The sequence below is a fragment of the Pithys albifrons genome, chromosome 2, assembly GCF_047495875.1.
Source record: "Pithys albifrons albifrons isolate INPA30051 chromosome 2, PitAlb_v1, whole genome shotgun sequence".
NCBI classification, from domain to species: Eukaryota; Metazoa; Chordata; class Aves; order Passeriformes; family Thamnophilidae; genus Pithys; species Pithys albifrons.
The window spans coordinates 33,250,808-33,265,759 of record NC_092459.1 but is presented as its reverse complement, the minus strand read 5'-3'; the positions used below and the strand labels follow the sequence as shown (position 1 = coordinate 33,265,759).

Below are 14,952 nucleotides of genomic sequence, written 5' to 3'. Positions count from 1 at the left end.
GTGAGGAAGAGTCCCCAAACTGCAGTGTGCAGATTGTCACACGCTTTTAAGATGAAGCACAATAAAACTGGGAAAAAGGAATGCTTCAGCACAATACCTGTTCTTGCAGGGAGGTGAGCAGTTTGGCTGGGAGATGCCTTCTAGTTTAGTTTTCCAACTCTGTCCTGACCTGCCAAAAGACTTTTAAGTTCACCTTCAGCATATCTATTTTGCTCTCTGGAAGCTCTTTGGAGTGAGGTCTTTGCATAGAGAGCCACACTGGTACCACAGTCTTGGTTGGACTGTTATTCAGCAATTAATTGTCAAGTGTGTCATTATTTCTTTACATATGGTGTGTTCTCTTACTCCCAAAGTCCATTCTAATGAACTGTGGAAAAGATTTATAGTACGTTATCAGCAGCTGTCTTACTTTGGGCTGTTGCATCTCCTCTTTGAATGAGATCATCTACTTAAAGGCTTCTCTTCTCATTGAGCTGGTGTCTGTGACAATCTTCCCATGCCTGCTTTGTTTCCTTTCATCAAAACTGTGTTTTAGTCTGTCTGTAACATCATCTCCTGCATCAGCGTTGACTTGGTTTAAACCTAGATTTATTCTTCCTTCTAAATCCCTTTTCTCTTCCTTTTTTCTTCTTTTGCTCTTGCTCATGTCCAGAACTCAGCTGCCAGGTTGAAAGATGAGCTTTCCCTTTCTCTTGGTCCATAAAATTTTAAGCTCATAAAACTAAATTGAAGAGCCAAAATAATCTGCATTCACTAATCTGACTGTGTTGAGGTATGAGTGTGCGCAGTGCAGCCCCACATGCTGTCTCAGAATGGTGGTGTGCGGCCTGTGTGATTCCTCCAGCTCTGCTTCATGTCTGCAGCAGGACAGCAGGACTCTGGACAGCTCTGTAAAAGTTCTATGAAGGACTCTATCAGCAGCATCAGTGTGGATTACATAAGCACTGTAAAATCTCTGCCATAACAGAAGGGGAAAGCTTCAGAAAGGTCTAAAGGGAAAACTTGGGAATTAGCTCTGAGGAGAGGAGATGTTAAAACTAGGAACAGTTTTGTGAAGGGTGGAGGGGGTATTTATGGAAGGGTATTTCCCTGCACAGGGGAAATCTGATAGACATGTGAAGACATACTGGCAGAGGACAGGGAAAAGGGACTAGTGGAAAGTTAATCTTTCCAGACTGGCCATCAATCTGCTGTGAGTTTCCAAAGTGAGCTGTGTAATGTAGTAAAATCTGTAAAAATGTTTCTATACCAGTTTATGATTTTGAATTAACATGAATTTTATTCTTAGGAGAGGACTCTGTGTTCTTCACTGCTGGTTTTAGTTGCTTGTTAAATTTGACTTGTAGCCACATCAGATACTACAGTGTCAATGTTGTGTTAAAACCTGCATAGAGCAAGCTTACAATTTTTGCCAGAGGTACAGTTTTTTGTGAAAGGGAAAATGATGACAAAAATAAAGTCTTCTACTAAAATTGCGGTTTCAGTGTGAAAGGAAAAATATGGTGTGATATTCTAATTTCAGTCATTTTGTTTGGCAAAGGTTTGGATTGAATGAGTAGAAATAATACATTTTACTGTCAGAAAAAGAGTCTGATTTGTGGTGTTCCTTACTTTGCTGTGGGTAATTGCATCCTGAAATACTGAATTTCCTTCTCTTCTGAAGTTGGTACATTAGGAAAAAGCCAACTTTAAAGCAGCAAGCTGAGAGATTTTTGAACAGTGATTACAGCATTTTTTTTTTTTTGTACAGCAGGATAACTTCTCCCTTTAGATTCAGACATAATGTTCTGGAGTGCCTGGTATTTGTGAATACTGTTATATGGAATATCAACTGCACTGTGGAAGAGATTTAATTTTACCCAAAGGTTTAAAAATCAGAGGCCAGAAAACATTTTCATCTTTATATTGTTCTGAAAATCCATTTAAACTTCAGAAATAGCCCCCCGTTTGGTCTAATAGGACTTAAAAAAGGGAATTAAAATTTATGGAGCATGTACAAATCTTCATGTGGCACAGCTGGTAGGAATAATCTCCATGAGAACACTGAGGGAAGTGATTTATACTAAATGACTAGGGAACCTAGGGCTCTGGGTACAGGGGAACAGCAGTGCTATCCTGTTACTGATCATACAGACCATTCATTCAACTTTGATTTAATTTGATTTTTTTTTCTTTAGTAATTTTACCCTGCCACTTGCCTGGTTTATTATGCTGATGAAAGAAGTGTTACTATTTGTTGCTGGTCTATGGCCCTGAAGGCACACCTGTTTCAATACTTCTGGGACCCTGTTAGCACAAGGTGTCAAAGACACTATCCCTCTGGAGCCAGGTGCCAGTGCTGAGGCTGCTGGTTGGTGAGACAGCAGTAGTGAGCAGCAGTGGGAGGTAGGCAGTTGGAGAGATCTGATGGGAGGATACTGGCATCTAACATGAGTACTGTTCACATAATTTGCGTAGAAGTTATGGGCTATGTTTTCTACATGGTGCCTAATGTGCTTGGTTTGTGGTTAAAGCCTTTAATGGGGATTGTGGTGTGACCACGAGTAACAAGACTAAGGATACCACATTGCTTACTGGGTTTTCTGCTTGCCCATGGGGTGTACCACCTCTCTGATGCTCCCCCTGCACTTCCTAGTTAAGAAACTTAGCCAGATTTTCTCACTGAAGCAAATCCTGCTTTTCAGTCATGGGAGGTTACTGCACCAGTTGTTTGTCCTGCTTTTGCATCACAGGCATCTGAGCCACTTGATAGTCAAGTCCTCAACAGCTGCAGTTTAAAGCATATGGTTGATGGTAAATTGTTGCCAATTTTGAATTGTTTAAAGACACTGCACAGTGAACCATGGAAGTTTAGGAAATGAGTGATGAGCAGTTCAGATGTCCAGGCAGGGTCAACAGCTGAGACCAGTAGCTTCATCAGCTATCTCATCACTGCTCATCCATCAGGTCACTGAGTACCTAAAACTGAGTCATGTGAATACCTCCCAGTGTGCTCACAGTGCACAGAAACAGCAGATCACACCAGCTTTACAGCATTTAAGCATTGGCTCTGAACTGAATGTCTTCTATTTTCACCTGTAACTACTACTTTTTTTAAAAAAAGTAATCATTACTTAATAAACCTAGGCTGATGTATCATAATTGCATTTATAAATCCATTTCTAATAGCTAGATGCATGAATTTCAACAGTCCCTTCCCTAAGGCCACATTAGTCAGTATTAAGTTCAGACTGATGTGTGGACAATTTTTTTTCCCAAACTCACAAAGAAGCATAAAGAAGTTACAATGTTGCTTTAACAAGGCCCACTGGGATTTGGGATTATTTATTTAAGCCCTTATTGAAGACAAGAATGCTTCTATGTTTAGCCATGCAGAGCAAAGCTGCTCTTCAGACAGTGGATTGCACTTCAAAAACGAAGAGAATTTGATAAACATAGAACTGAAATAATGGAGAAAAGTATGAGGGATCTTCCCTCTGAATTCTTTTACTACAAAGCCACAGTTACTATGAACTACTAATATAAAAAGTAAAATGGAGTGACATCATCTCTTGAATTTTAAGGCCACTTCACTATCCTAGGAACCAGCAGTGAAAAACTTTTAACATTGTTAGGAGAAAACTACTTGCAATACCAGAGAAGAAGCAGAAGATGAAAAAGATATGCCTCATTCCCTAGTAGGAGGATTAATTCTCCTGTACAATTAATCTGGTTTCGTAGTCTCATTCTTCAGCACCCAAATCTCTCTTCTTTCTCCGAGAGGTAATTTTTACTCATGTATGCCACTGTTGGGACCTCAGTTTAGCCTTCCCCTACTTCTTTCTCCAAGGAAGCTCTAGAAGAAGAATGATGTGGAATGTATTTCATGAGATACTTTGTGTTCAACTCCCTCTTGTTCTCTTTCAGTAATTAGGAAATGAAACCGATTCCACAGGGTTGGAAATTAAATGTCTGATGTAAAATTAGACCTTTTTAATTAAATTATAAAAATCGAACCTAATATTTTCAGGGAAGATATTTTATAAAAGGCCATAGTGCAGTTGGTAGAAATTTTTAAGTTCTGCACTTTCAAAGCTCCAAAATAGCTTTAGATAGTTTCACTCCTTTTGTAAATCTGGTCTATGTATCCAGAAACTTAAGCACATTCTTTGTCTCTCTCAAGTATTAGGTATTCTCTCTTTGTGAGAGTTACACATTGATAAATTCCTACATTATTTTCCTTTGTGTAAGTTTCTGCTGTTTTAATTTTCAATGTTTGTTGTTTTTGTTTAAGCTTTGATTCTGACTTCCTTTTCCCAAACTGGTAAGAGTGCTCCTCTGCCAGTATTTCAGAGTTAGTAAGTGATTTCTGTTCTCTAGATCATTCAGAGACACAACTGGAATGTTGGACACAGTGATGTTGTATTCTCATGAAACTGAGTTGACTGCTTCTATGGACTTGTCCAGATCCTATTGTATAGAGTATTCTGTCCTCAGCCTTAAATTTCCACATGCCACAACAAGAATTTGTAACTCTGCATATTTGCTGTAATGTCTTAAGGGTGTAAGTTACCCTAGTAAAGGTAAATTTTATGTCATTAATATCAGAAACCTTATTTGGAACTAGGAAAATATAATTCCTCTTTTCTGGAAAGGTCCCCTTTTATCAAGGCTTTCTGATAGCTAGGTGTGAAAAGCTGTTCAGTGAGCTTCCTCTGAAATAATTTACATTCACTGGCAATCCATACAGGGCAGTCTGCAGGTAAGTGAACTGTGCAATCCCAGGAAACCTCGAATTAAAAATGCAAGGCTGAATGTAGGTGGGGCTGGTATTACCATTTCTACAAGCAGTGACACTGAATATTGTATGAAAGGATGCAAGACACATAAATGTTTTGGATTACTGGTTTTACGACAGGTGCTGATCTTTAAGAAGCATGTGCATGTGTAGGTAAAACAGGAATATGTAATCTCTTGTATGCCCCAGATAATAATGAGATTTTGTTTCAATAAGGGATGGGAACATTGCCTTGGAATATCATTGTATTCACATTGGTAAATGTAGAATGATTTATTTTGGATACTAAATTCTTGCTTTTATGGGTGCAGAATTGGTAAAATAATCTTTAAAGCTGATGAAACACCTAAGCATTATCTTTCATCTCTTGAATTGTTTTGCTGTTGCAGATTTTTTTGCTTTTTTTTCTGCAGCATCTGTGACATTTGAGATTTTGTCAGTAATGGGTATTGAAATTGGGCATACACGACACAGTTGCTGCACTCTATAGATATTTCAATCAGATTTGCCAATTTGGAAATCACCTGGTAGCTGTTTTGGGGAAGCGAACCAGATATTTTTGGACTGACTTCAGTAATGTCTCAGTGAGCAAAGTAGGACTTCAAGCAGATGAAACTGGAAAACAAGTCAATCACATCTGAAATTAGGAGCTGAAATAACTTGAAATAATTCTTGTCCTTGTATTTGTGATGCTTAGAATTATTATAAGAGGTAACAAATGATATGTATAGTAATTTTTTAACTTGGACATTGTATACCAATTTCTTTTGAAATAGATATACTAATAAAATTCCTTGTTAAGGTGGTTCAGCTTGGTTCACTGCCCCTATTTTCATTATGAGAATTTCTACTTCTCTTTGAAAACTAAGTTATCTTTACTGTCTCCAGCTTTAAGCTCTTTTTATGCAATTGCTCTTTGAATAATTTGCTCAACTGAGAATTGATTGGATGAACTAAAATGAATAAAATGCCATTTCACATGCCATGGGTCTTCTCTTTTTTAAGTGTCTGACCCTCAGTGGGGTTGGGCATATTGCTTGTGAGGGTTTTGGAACCTTTCATACTGCAGTAGTTAAAAAATTTAATTTTCGTTATTTGATCTGCCTTGCCACTGTTTTCAATGACAGATTTGGACTTTTGGTTGGCTCTTTATCAACCTTTCACATTTTACATAGTGCAAAATTATTCTCAGATACTGAACATAACATTTGTACACAGGAAAACTTTCTGTGAAGTAAATGGCCCTTGTGTTTGTGATGGAATACTTGACACCATGTGTTTTATATTCACCAATATAACACCTCATTTTGATGAATTTTAAATAAAGGTTATACTTTCATGGAGAGGTGTAAAGGCATAGCAGGAGAGTAGTGTTATTGGTAGCATAAGGGTGTTCAAAAATCAAGGTATGCCAATATTTTTTGGCAGACATTTATGATTCTATGATTTTATACTTTCTGTCTGCCTTGCCAGTTACCCTCACCCCCCCTCCTCCTGCCTTGACTTTTAAACATGTTTGTTTTATTTGGAAAATCTGGAAGATAAACATTCTGAATGACCATTTTCCCTACATTATCTGTAAAACAAATGTCTATATAGAGGACTACATCCTTGTTAATGACCCTGCTGAGGAAAAACTATAGGTTGAAAATGACAGTTCCAAGAAGAGTCTGCTGGGGAAGGCAGCCCATCCAACAGACATCACTAGTCCCATGAGCAGGCTTTCTTAAAATTGAATGAGTCTTTCAAAGGCGACCTGTCTGGAATTACTTGCATTTACTTTAGGGGAACCACATTGATGTCAGCAGCTGCCATGGAGGGAGGAGCTTTTACATAGTACTTTGTTTTCTACAGCCCTGCTGTGCACTTCTACCCTTCAGGAAATGAGTGTTATTAGAAGAGGCATACTCCCATTTGCTTGGGCAGTGGCCCTTATTTTTCTATATACATGAAGTGCTGAAAGGTAAAAAAACTGCAACAAATAAAAAAGAGATGTAACCTTAGAATTCAAGTCCTTGGTTGATACATGCTGGGAAGAGAGGCTCTTTAAGCTGATGGTGTTGCTGCTCCTGTTTGATGTTCCCTGCAGGTAAGATGGCACCAGTTAGACTGCTAACATAGGTCAATAGCGTGCTGTTCTGTGTCCTCTGCATCCATCCCAAGCACAGTAGTCTCCAGTTACTGCCATACACTAGGGAAATTACAAGCCATCTGTTCTAATTTAGACCAAAATGTAACCAGGAAGGAATCAAGAAGGTGTTTAAGGTGAAAAAAAGTATTCTAAGGAGCATACAAAGCAATCCCTTCATTCTGAGCTGTAGGCATATTCAAGAAAACTGTAGTCTGGAGCCATAGTACAGCTGTTGCTAATCCAGGTGGTGATGACCAGCAGCACTGCCATCCTCCACAAGGGTGAGTTATCAGCAGTGATCTGGCTACAGTGGTCTGTTTTCAGAGAAGGTTTTTAATACTTTTCACCTGGGATGCAGTAAGACATGAAAAGATGTAGCTTAAAGCCTTAACACAACCATTAAAGTGAAGAAGCACATTCTAAAGCATTGGCCATGCAGTTTTTACGAGAGTAATTTGCTTCTTCTCTTAGTGGGACTGCGTTTCTTTGCTGCTGAGGAGTCAGCAATTATGTTGTACTTTGGAGCTGCACCAGCAATTCTGCATAGTTTGAATGTTCAAGAGCAGTCACAGCAGACTGTGGCAATGCCCAGCAAGAGCTAAACTCCTGTGTTTTTCTTAGTTTTGTAGGAGAACTTCTAAATGAATATGTGGATTCTACTCTTGCACCCAGCTAGGCAAAAATTATGTTGGAATTTTTAAAAAGAAGTTTCAAGAAAATTTATTGTGAATCTCTTGAATTCTGTCTGCTATGTTTTCTTCCTATTATGTCTAGAAATGTCTCACATCACAAGCCCATCAGGAGCTGTTTTCTCCATAAGCTTGTATTCCTCAGTCAGATGCTCTAAAGGAGAACTTCATTGTCATTGATGAAAATTTCCTGCAGTTTTCTGTTTTTGCAACTTATCTCTTGCAATAAACTCTTGGTCTTGTAGATGAAAAGAGAAAGAATGTCTCTCCATAGACAGTTATTGCTGTGGATTGGCTCTGTAAGTAGAGCTGCTGCTGCTGTACCTTTATGGACTGTGGTTTTGCTGGTAGGACATACCCTGGGACATGGCCAGCAGGTTTGCGATTTTATATCCAAGGTCAGTTCCCACAAAACTGAAATCACATTTTCTCTTCATTCTTTGATGAGCCTATTTTTGCTTACCTGGTACTCAAACTAAATAAAGATGATAATGTCTTAGTTATACTCACTGCCCATCTGTGCATGCTTTGAGTACTGTCGTGAATTTTAAATTTAGTACATTTGCAACTGTTCATGGGCCCACGCATCTCGGTGCCCCACTGAACATAAGTCTGCTTTAGACACTGCTGCTTGATTTAGGTTTTCATGCATTCATTTTAGATACTATGAATCTTCAACTTAAAGGTTGCAGAGTAGATGAACACCTGCTAATCCTTCTGTGATGCTTAAGCTTTATTTCAGTGATTCTTGTAGCTGAAATTCTGTTTTGTCTTCAGCAGAGACTGTTCAGTTCACGCTGGTTTGCAATGGAATGAAAATATTTTATGGGTGATAGAGTTTGCTACTTAAAATTAATGCTTTTGAAAATGCATAGCAGCCAGCTGGGAGAGGGAAGACAATGTAGATAAGCAGCTGATGGACACCCAAAAGATTTTAGACTGGAGAAATATTTTGAGCATCACTTTGAAATTAAGTACTCCAAGGCAAAGTTACTCCTGGACAGGATTAAAATCTGGAGAATTGTTGCTATGCAAAAAGTTGCAGTGTGTTGAGATAGTTTTTCTGTGCTTCAGAGGAATAATCTGCTTGTAAACAACCTTGTCTGTCTTGGCACGATATACTAATATAGTTCTTTGGTCTTCTGGTTTTGCCCTTTACCACTTTAACAAAAAAAGGATTGAATTCTCTGAACTATTCAGAGGCTTTATTTGTGCTAATAGCATTTTTTAATAACTGTACCAAACCCAGTGTAGTTATATTGAAGTTAATATAGGGCAATTGAATCTAATAAAAATGTTGGTTGGTGTGAAATGAAATAAAAATATTTTGAGCTGTGCTTTACAGGTTGGGACAGGCAGCTTTTACTTTCTGAGTTCCCTTAAATAGCTTGAAATGATCAAATCATGTCAAGGAGTTGTAAAATATAAAAAATGCATTCATAAAATTGGTGTCCTTGAGATTCATATGTAGTCATTTAATGGAAACAAAATAATCCACTGTCTTTTAGTGTACCTTTTAGTATGAATTATTTAATCTAGGCTATGTATTTGAGTTGAAAATTAGAAAAGTGTGGTGTGTGCAGAATATTGATTTTAAATCACAAAAGCATTCATCAGAACAAATAGCACAATTTTACTTAAAAGGGGCTTTGAAATATCACAAGACCATTTGATAGTCCTCATGTCAGCCCTTCTGAAAAATACTGTGGCAGTGGTACTCTGGTGAGGTTAAATTTGAATTTCCATTATAAGGCTTTCTTATTAGTATTAAATAACTTGCCCTTTTCAAATGGTGACACATTGAAAGTTCAAGAAGGACTTCTATTTTATAGGATAAGATATTTTAAACCTTCAACATTGTTTTTGTAGTGGATTTCTGGCTAACTTCTTTTTGACCAGACTCCAAAATTGCATAGGTTTTCCATTCAAAATATCCATTGCTCAGAAAAAAGAATAATAATGATTGTGTACTTGTATGTACAACTATTGTATCTATTCATGTTAATTTATAGAATTATGCATAATTTTATATTAATATGGTTAATGTATATATAACTGAGATATATTAAATTATATGTACTGTATACTATATCTATGGTGCACTTTATTATAAGGATTATATATCAGAAACTTTCTTATAAGAATGTTTGCAGAAGAGAGTATTTAAGACTTCTTTAAAGTACAGAAATTGAGTTAAATGAAATCCTGTCTCTCTAGTGATAAACTAAATAAAAGGTTTAAAACTTAGAGATGAAGCTTCTGTTGTTGACGACTGAAGTCCATTGCAAAAAATGTAAAAAGATGTGCTCTCTGTCTTGCTTCCCTACATATGTTGCTCTTCTCTTGCTCATTTGCTTGCAAGGACACTGGTGGAGTTAATTTCTGATCTTCCCTTTTTTGTCCCTTATGAGAGTTTTAATACCTGATGGTTTGGGATACCATGCAACTAGTAAAGATCCCAGCTCAAAAATCACACTTGACACTTCTAGGTGTTGAGAGTGAATAATGAACTGCAGTAGAAAATGACCACAAGGTGTTTGTTTTAGGAGGGAAGAAGTTTTTTATCAAAGGGTTTTGCTGTAGGCTGTGAAAGTACCACACTTCCTAGTGTTCCATATTATTTAAATTTTGCCAAGAGTTTAGTAGCTAATGAACATTGATTTGTGTGTCATTTTTAGATCACTGTAAGGATAATTATAAATACTTTAGCCTCCTGGTACATTAAGTATATAGTCACATCATCAACCATAATTTACAATTGTTTTTAGATTAAATGATTTTTACAAGTAGCTATTTCATTTAGTGGGTTTGTCCTTTGGTTCAGTAAACTCATCTGTCATTTCTATCAGAACTGTAGCTTGTGGAAAGCTTTAACAACATTCAGTGAACTCAGAGAGTCAGGGCTGGGCTTCTATCACCTTTTATATTGCATTCTCTAGCACGGGCTTGATTCAGCAAAGCACTGAAGCTGTAGCTACCATAGTAATCTCCTTCAAGGGTTTCACAGCATTTGGAGCCCAAAATGCAGAGCACATTTACGTAGATCATGCAAATCAAATCAAGTTAATGCAATGCCTCAGCAACACTGAGTAGTGCACTGAGTAAAGAGCTCTTTCATTTGCCAGTTCTGACCTCTGTAAACTCCCCTGGGTCAATGTATTTATGTAAGCAGCCTGCTAAGTCAGAGGTGGTGATGTGGGTGCACTGTTCCTGTCCAAAAGCAGACTTATTTTGCCTGTTGGTAAGACAGTTCAGTTGCATTTTGAATTAATCTTATGCACAATGTAGGGTGATTAGTACTGACGAATGCCTTTTAGCACTTTTGTTTTGAAAGAAATCTCAGGTGCAATCTAATTAGAAGTTTGGTCCAGTTTTTCAAAATCTTGTGAGAATCCTTGTCATTGTTTCCTCATTTTGAAATAAAAAGAATTCTTTTGAATTTGATTCACTGACATACCATGAATATTGTGGTTTTTGTGAAAAGTTCGTACATTGTGGGTGGGTTCCACAACCTTATGGATGACTGTATTTGCTTGCTAGTTCTTATATCAAGGAATTATAAATAGAAGTATTTCAATATTGCTTTTAAGGACACAGTTTTGAAATATTGCTCTGACTTATGTAGGCAATTCCTTGGTATCAATTCCATAGTGAACAGTGGAGAAATATAATTCTGGGATGCATGGTGAGTCAAATGTAAAACGTTATCTTAAAACATTATGATCAGCTATTTCTGCTGGAGAGGTAACTGTCTTATCTTTACTCTGAGTAGTTGTATTCAAGTTTTGCTCATCTCTGCTTTCAGAATTAATTGGTTAAATTTCAGATAGCATTTGCTGATTTCTTTTTATTTTTTAAAGAAATCAAATTTTCCCATTATTATTAGCTAAACAGCTTTGAAAATACCACTTCATTTAAAAAATATTTTATACATATTATTATAGAAATTTTACTTTCCTAGCTGTATTTCTTTGACTGGTTATGGGAATGTGACAATCATACCATGTTCTAAATTCCTCCTTCAAATGACCCATTCCTTAGAGAAAGCATTGAAAAGGACAAGGGGGGAGATAGTCTCAGGCTTTTCTTACTTGTTTTGAATGCTCTGTTCTGACAGTTTAGCACATAGCACATAGTTCTTTTGCATCAACATCTGGCACAGTAGCCATGTATCTCTCTTGAGAGGAGTTTTACTTCTTCACTTTCTGTACTGATTTAGTTCAGTTCTGAAATGTTTGCCAGGAATAAACTAAGGTTTTATTAGCATTCATTATATGTGGTTCTGTCTTTCTAAAATTAAAGTTATATGAAGGTTCTTATTATATCTTTTGTTTGTTGTGGTTTTGTGGGTGAGACTAATAGATATCTCTTAGATGGAACAGAAGGAGTGAGTTTGAGGTTTTGCTTTAATCTGGAGAGGCAGCATCTCAAGTTTTGTTAACACTGGGAACAGCTCTACCTCTTGTTCTTACTAGGGATCAATTCCATTGTCACCAATCTTTCTTCCTGCCTCAAAACCTAAGATTTTTTTTTTCACAGTTGTCCTGAACCCACAAAATTGAGTGCACTTAAGTAAAAGCACCAAGTCTCTCAGTTTGGCTTACTCATTAGGGAATGGGCAGTGAAGAACATGCTTACTTTGCTTATAGTCATTGGTTTTGCTAGAAAGAAATGTCATATTGTTGACTTTATGCTAATGTTCTCACAGGTAAACATCACTTGATTAGCCAGCTGCATTCCATCAGCAGCTTTTTTTCTGTGGAGTAACTCGTGCATTTCTTCTCACTACTCAGAGTCTTATTTTCAGGAAAACATGAAAATTCCCCAAACTTAATTTATTTCTTATCTTTTTCAAGAAAATTTGGTTGAAATAAGCAAAGAGGGTTAATACAAGTTTGGGGGAAGAGTGAGATAAAGAATAGAGGGAGAAAATTTAAAGAATGGAGTGACAGAAAAAATGCTTAAATTTGTGTTTTCCTGTTAGTTGAGATCACTGACAAACAAAAATGGATGATGATGGTGATTTACAGAGGTGGATTTAATGTCCTGAGAAAAAATTCACTCTGACATGTCCTTTTCTTAACTCAGAGCATGCTCTTAGTTTGGACCATTTTACTGAGTATGTTTTACTACAACCTACTGTTTTAAAGCCTGTTTCTAAAGCTGACTCACATCTCCCTCAAATGCTGTCAAGGTCAAAGTGGTGGTGAGGTTTTACTTGTCATAAAATTGGTCCAAAATAGATGCAGTCTTGTGCCCTACAATGACTTAGGGAATCTTTGTAGAATTTGTGAATTTTGTTTGATACCGAGGGTCATAATTTTTTCTTTTGTCAGACTGTGAAGTCCAGAATCTCAAGGCTTCTTTGCATTGTAGAAAAGGTAAATGTTTGTTGAAGGATAGAATAGGATCAGCGTACTAAAGTAAGTTGTGATGTTTTGAATGTTGCTTGGAGTTCTGTAAAGTTTCTTTGCAGAGATGGTGTTGATCTGTGGTAACACCTTCCCAAGACCCAGAACCGTAACATATCACCTCCAGCCTTCAAATTCTCTAGCTGTGTTTGAAGGTGACTGCACAGTGCTTTGTTTAGACTTACTGATTTCTGAGAAATGGAAAGGCCCAATTTTGCCAGCTTCACCTAAATTTGCCTGTATCACCAGATTGTAAAAAATGTAGAACAAAGACTGAGTAAGGCATATATAAAGGTAAGTTTCTAATTATGTGTGGAATTGAAATTACAAAGTGATAATGAAATAAAACCTCAGTTCTGGATTACAGTTAACAAGAGTCCTTGGTTACTGGCTGCTCAGTCTTCATCATCGAACATTAAGTGCTCCTTCTGGGACATTTTTATAATCATAGAATCATACAATGGTTTGGGTTGGAAGGGATCTTAAGATCATCTAGTTCCAATCCCCCTGCAGTGGGCAGGGACACCTTCCACTAGACCAGGTTGCTCAAAGCCCCAGCCAGTCTGGTTCTCTGGACCAGGGCTGCCTCTTCTGGGCTTGGCCACTTGTGTGGTTATTTAAAAGAATCCTTCTTCCTTTCAATATAGACATAGTATTCTGGACTTAACTGAAAGTTTGTGTCTTTCAATGGTGAAAATACTCCAGAGTGTCTTCTAAACATTTCACTTTGCAGTCCTAGCAGACAGTCGGGGTTTTTTTTGCGGTAGCTTTAAACAACTTGTGTGTGTCTTTGTGGCACAGTGTAAGTGTCCACATATTATAAAGGCTGTTAATGTCTCTGTCCTTTGGTAGTGGCCAGACACATGTGGAGACCTTAAGTGATGCACTGCCGTTAAAAGAGCCAGAGGGTGCCTAGACCAGCCTGGCTTCCTCCTTCTCCTTACCATGTAAAGTTCAGACCCACTTTTGTCAGATGACCCACTTTGGTGAAGTTTGAGAGAAGACATGGTGTATTTGGTAGTCTACATGTGATATGATTGTCTTTTTGGGGGATTAAAAAAGGAGAGATAAAGCAGTTCTTTTTTTAGGGAGATGAATGCCCCTTTGAGTACATTATAGGTCTTCCTTCTATATATTGAATATAGAACTGGGTTCTTGCATACCTGTAGATAAGTGAGGAAGGAGGCAAAAATGTAATTATTAGGAAAGAAAAAACAAAGAGTTGAAATTCAGAAGACCAATTGCAGACAAATGGAGGTAAGAAAGTGACAATACACCCACTCTTTGAAGAAAGATATGTAAATTAAGCTAAGTAGGGTTGTCTTCTAGAAGAGGTAAGAAGGTGCTGTGTACAAAAAGTGTATATGCAAGCCCATATGTAAGAAGCAGGACTTTACAGAGAATTGTTGGATTTGGGAGACTTGAGAGAATGAGAATCATCCAGAAGGACACAGATAGTGTGAAGACAGTATTTGCTTGATTTTCACCATGTTGGTTATTGGGGTCATTCCTGCTATTCAGGGTCTTTTGAAAATGCAGCTATTTCTGGATAGTACATTATAATAAGTTGGTATGTTCACAAGCAGCTGTTCAGTTAGAAGAGCTGCAGGAATTTAGAAGTGAAAGCAGTGCTAAAATTATTTATTGCAATTTTGAGGTTTTGGACATGGAAGACTAACAGGCGTTATCTTCCACAGTGATGCTCTCAGATCTGCTGAGAATAATTGTTGTCCATCTTATGCTGGAGTACCTGATACTTAAACTGCTCAGACAAAACTATCAAAGTAACTGAATCACTGATCAGTCTGTCAGTTTGTACATTATGGAAGAAATAAGCCTGAATAGGAAACAGAATGACCTTGTGTTTTGAGTAAGTCTTGTTGAACTAATCTTGCTCTTCAGCATGGGGTAGCGGGAACAGATTATAGGAATGTGCTTTATAAA

The 14,952-nt window shown here is 37.4% G+C and overlaps 1 protein-coding gene across 2 annotated transcripts in view; it reads left to right on the top strand.

Moving 5' to 3' along the window:
- Positions 1 to 14,952, top strand: part of UBE3D (ubiquitin protein ligase E3D) — a 79,303-nt gene that overhangs the window by 28,947 nt on the left and 35,404 nt on the right. Inside the window, exon 9 of one of the 2 annotated variants that reach the window (XR_011697022.1) lies at positions 14,706 to 14,878. The exons of the other annotated variant lie outside the window; for it this stretch is intronic. The gene's annotated coding sequence lies outside the window, so the exon portion shown is untranslated. The remainder of the gene's footprint in view (positions 1 to 14,705; positions 14,879 to 14,952) is intronic. 2 annotated transcript variants of the gene reach the window in all.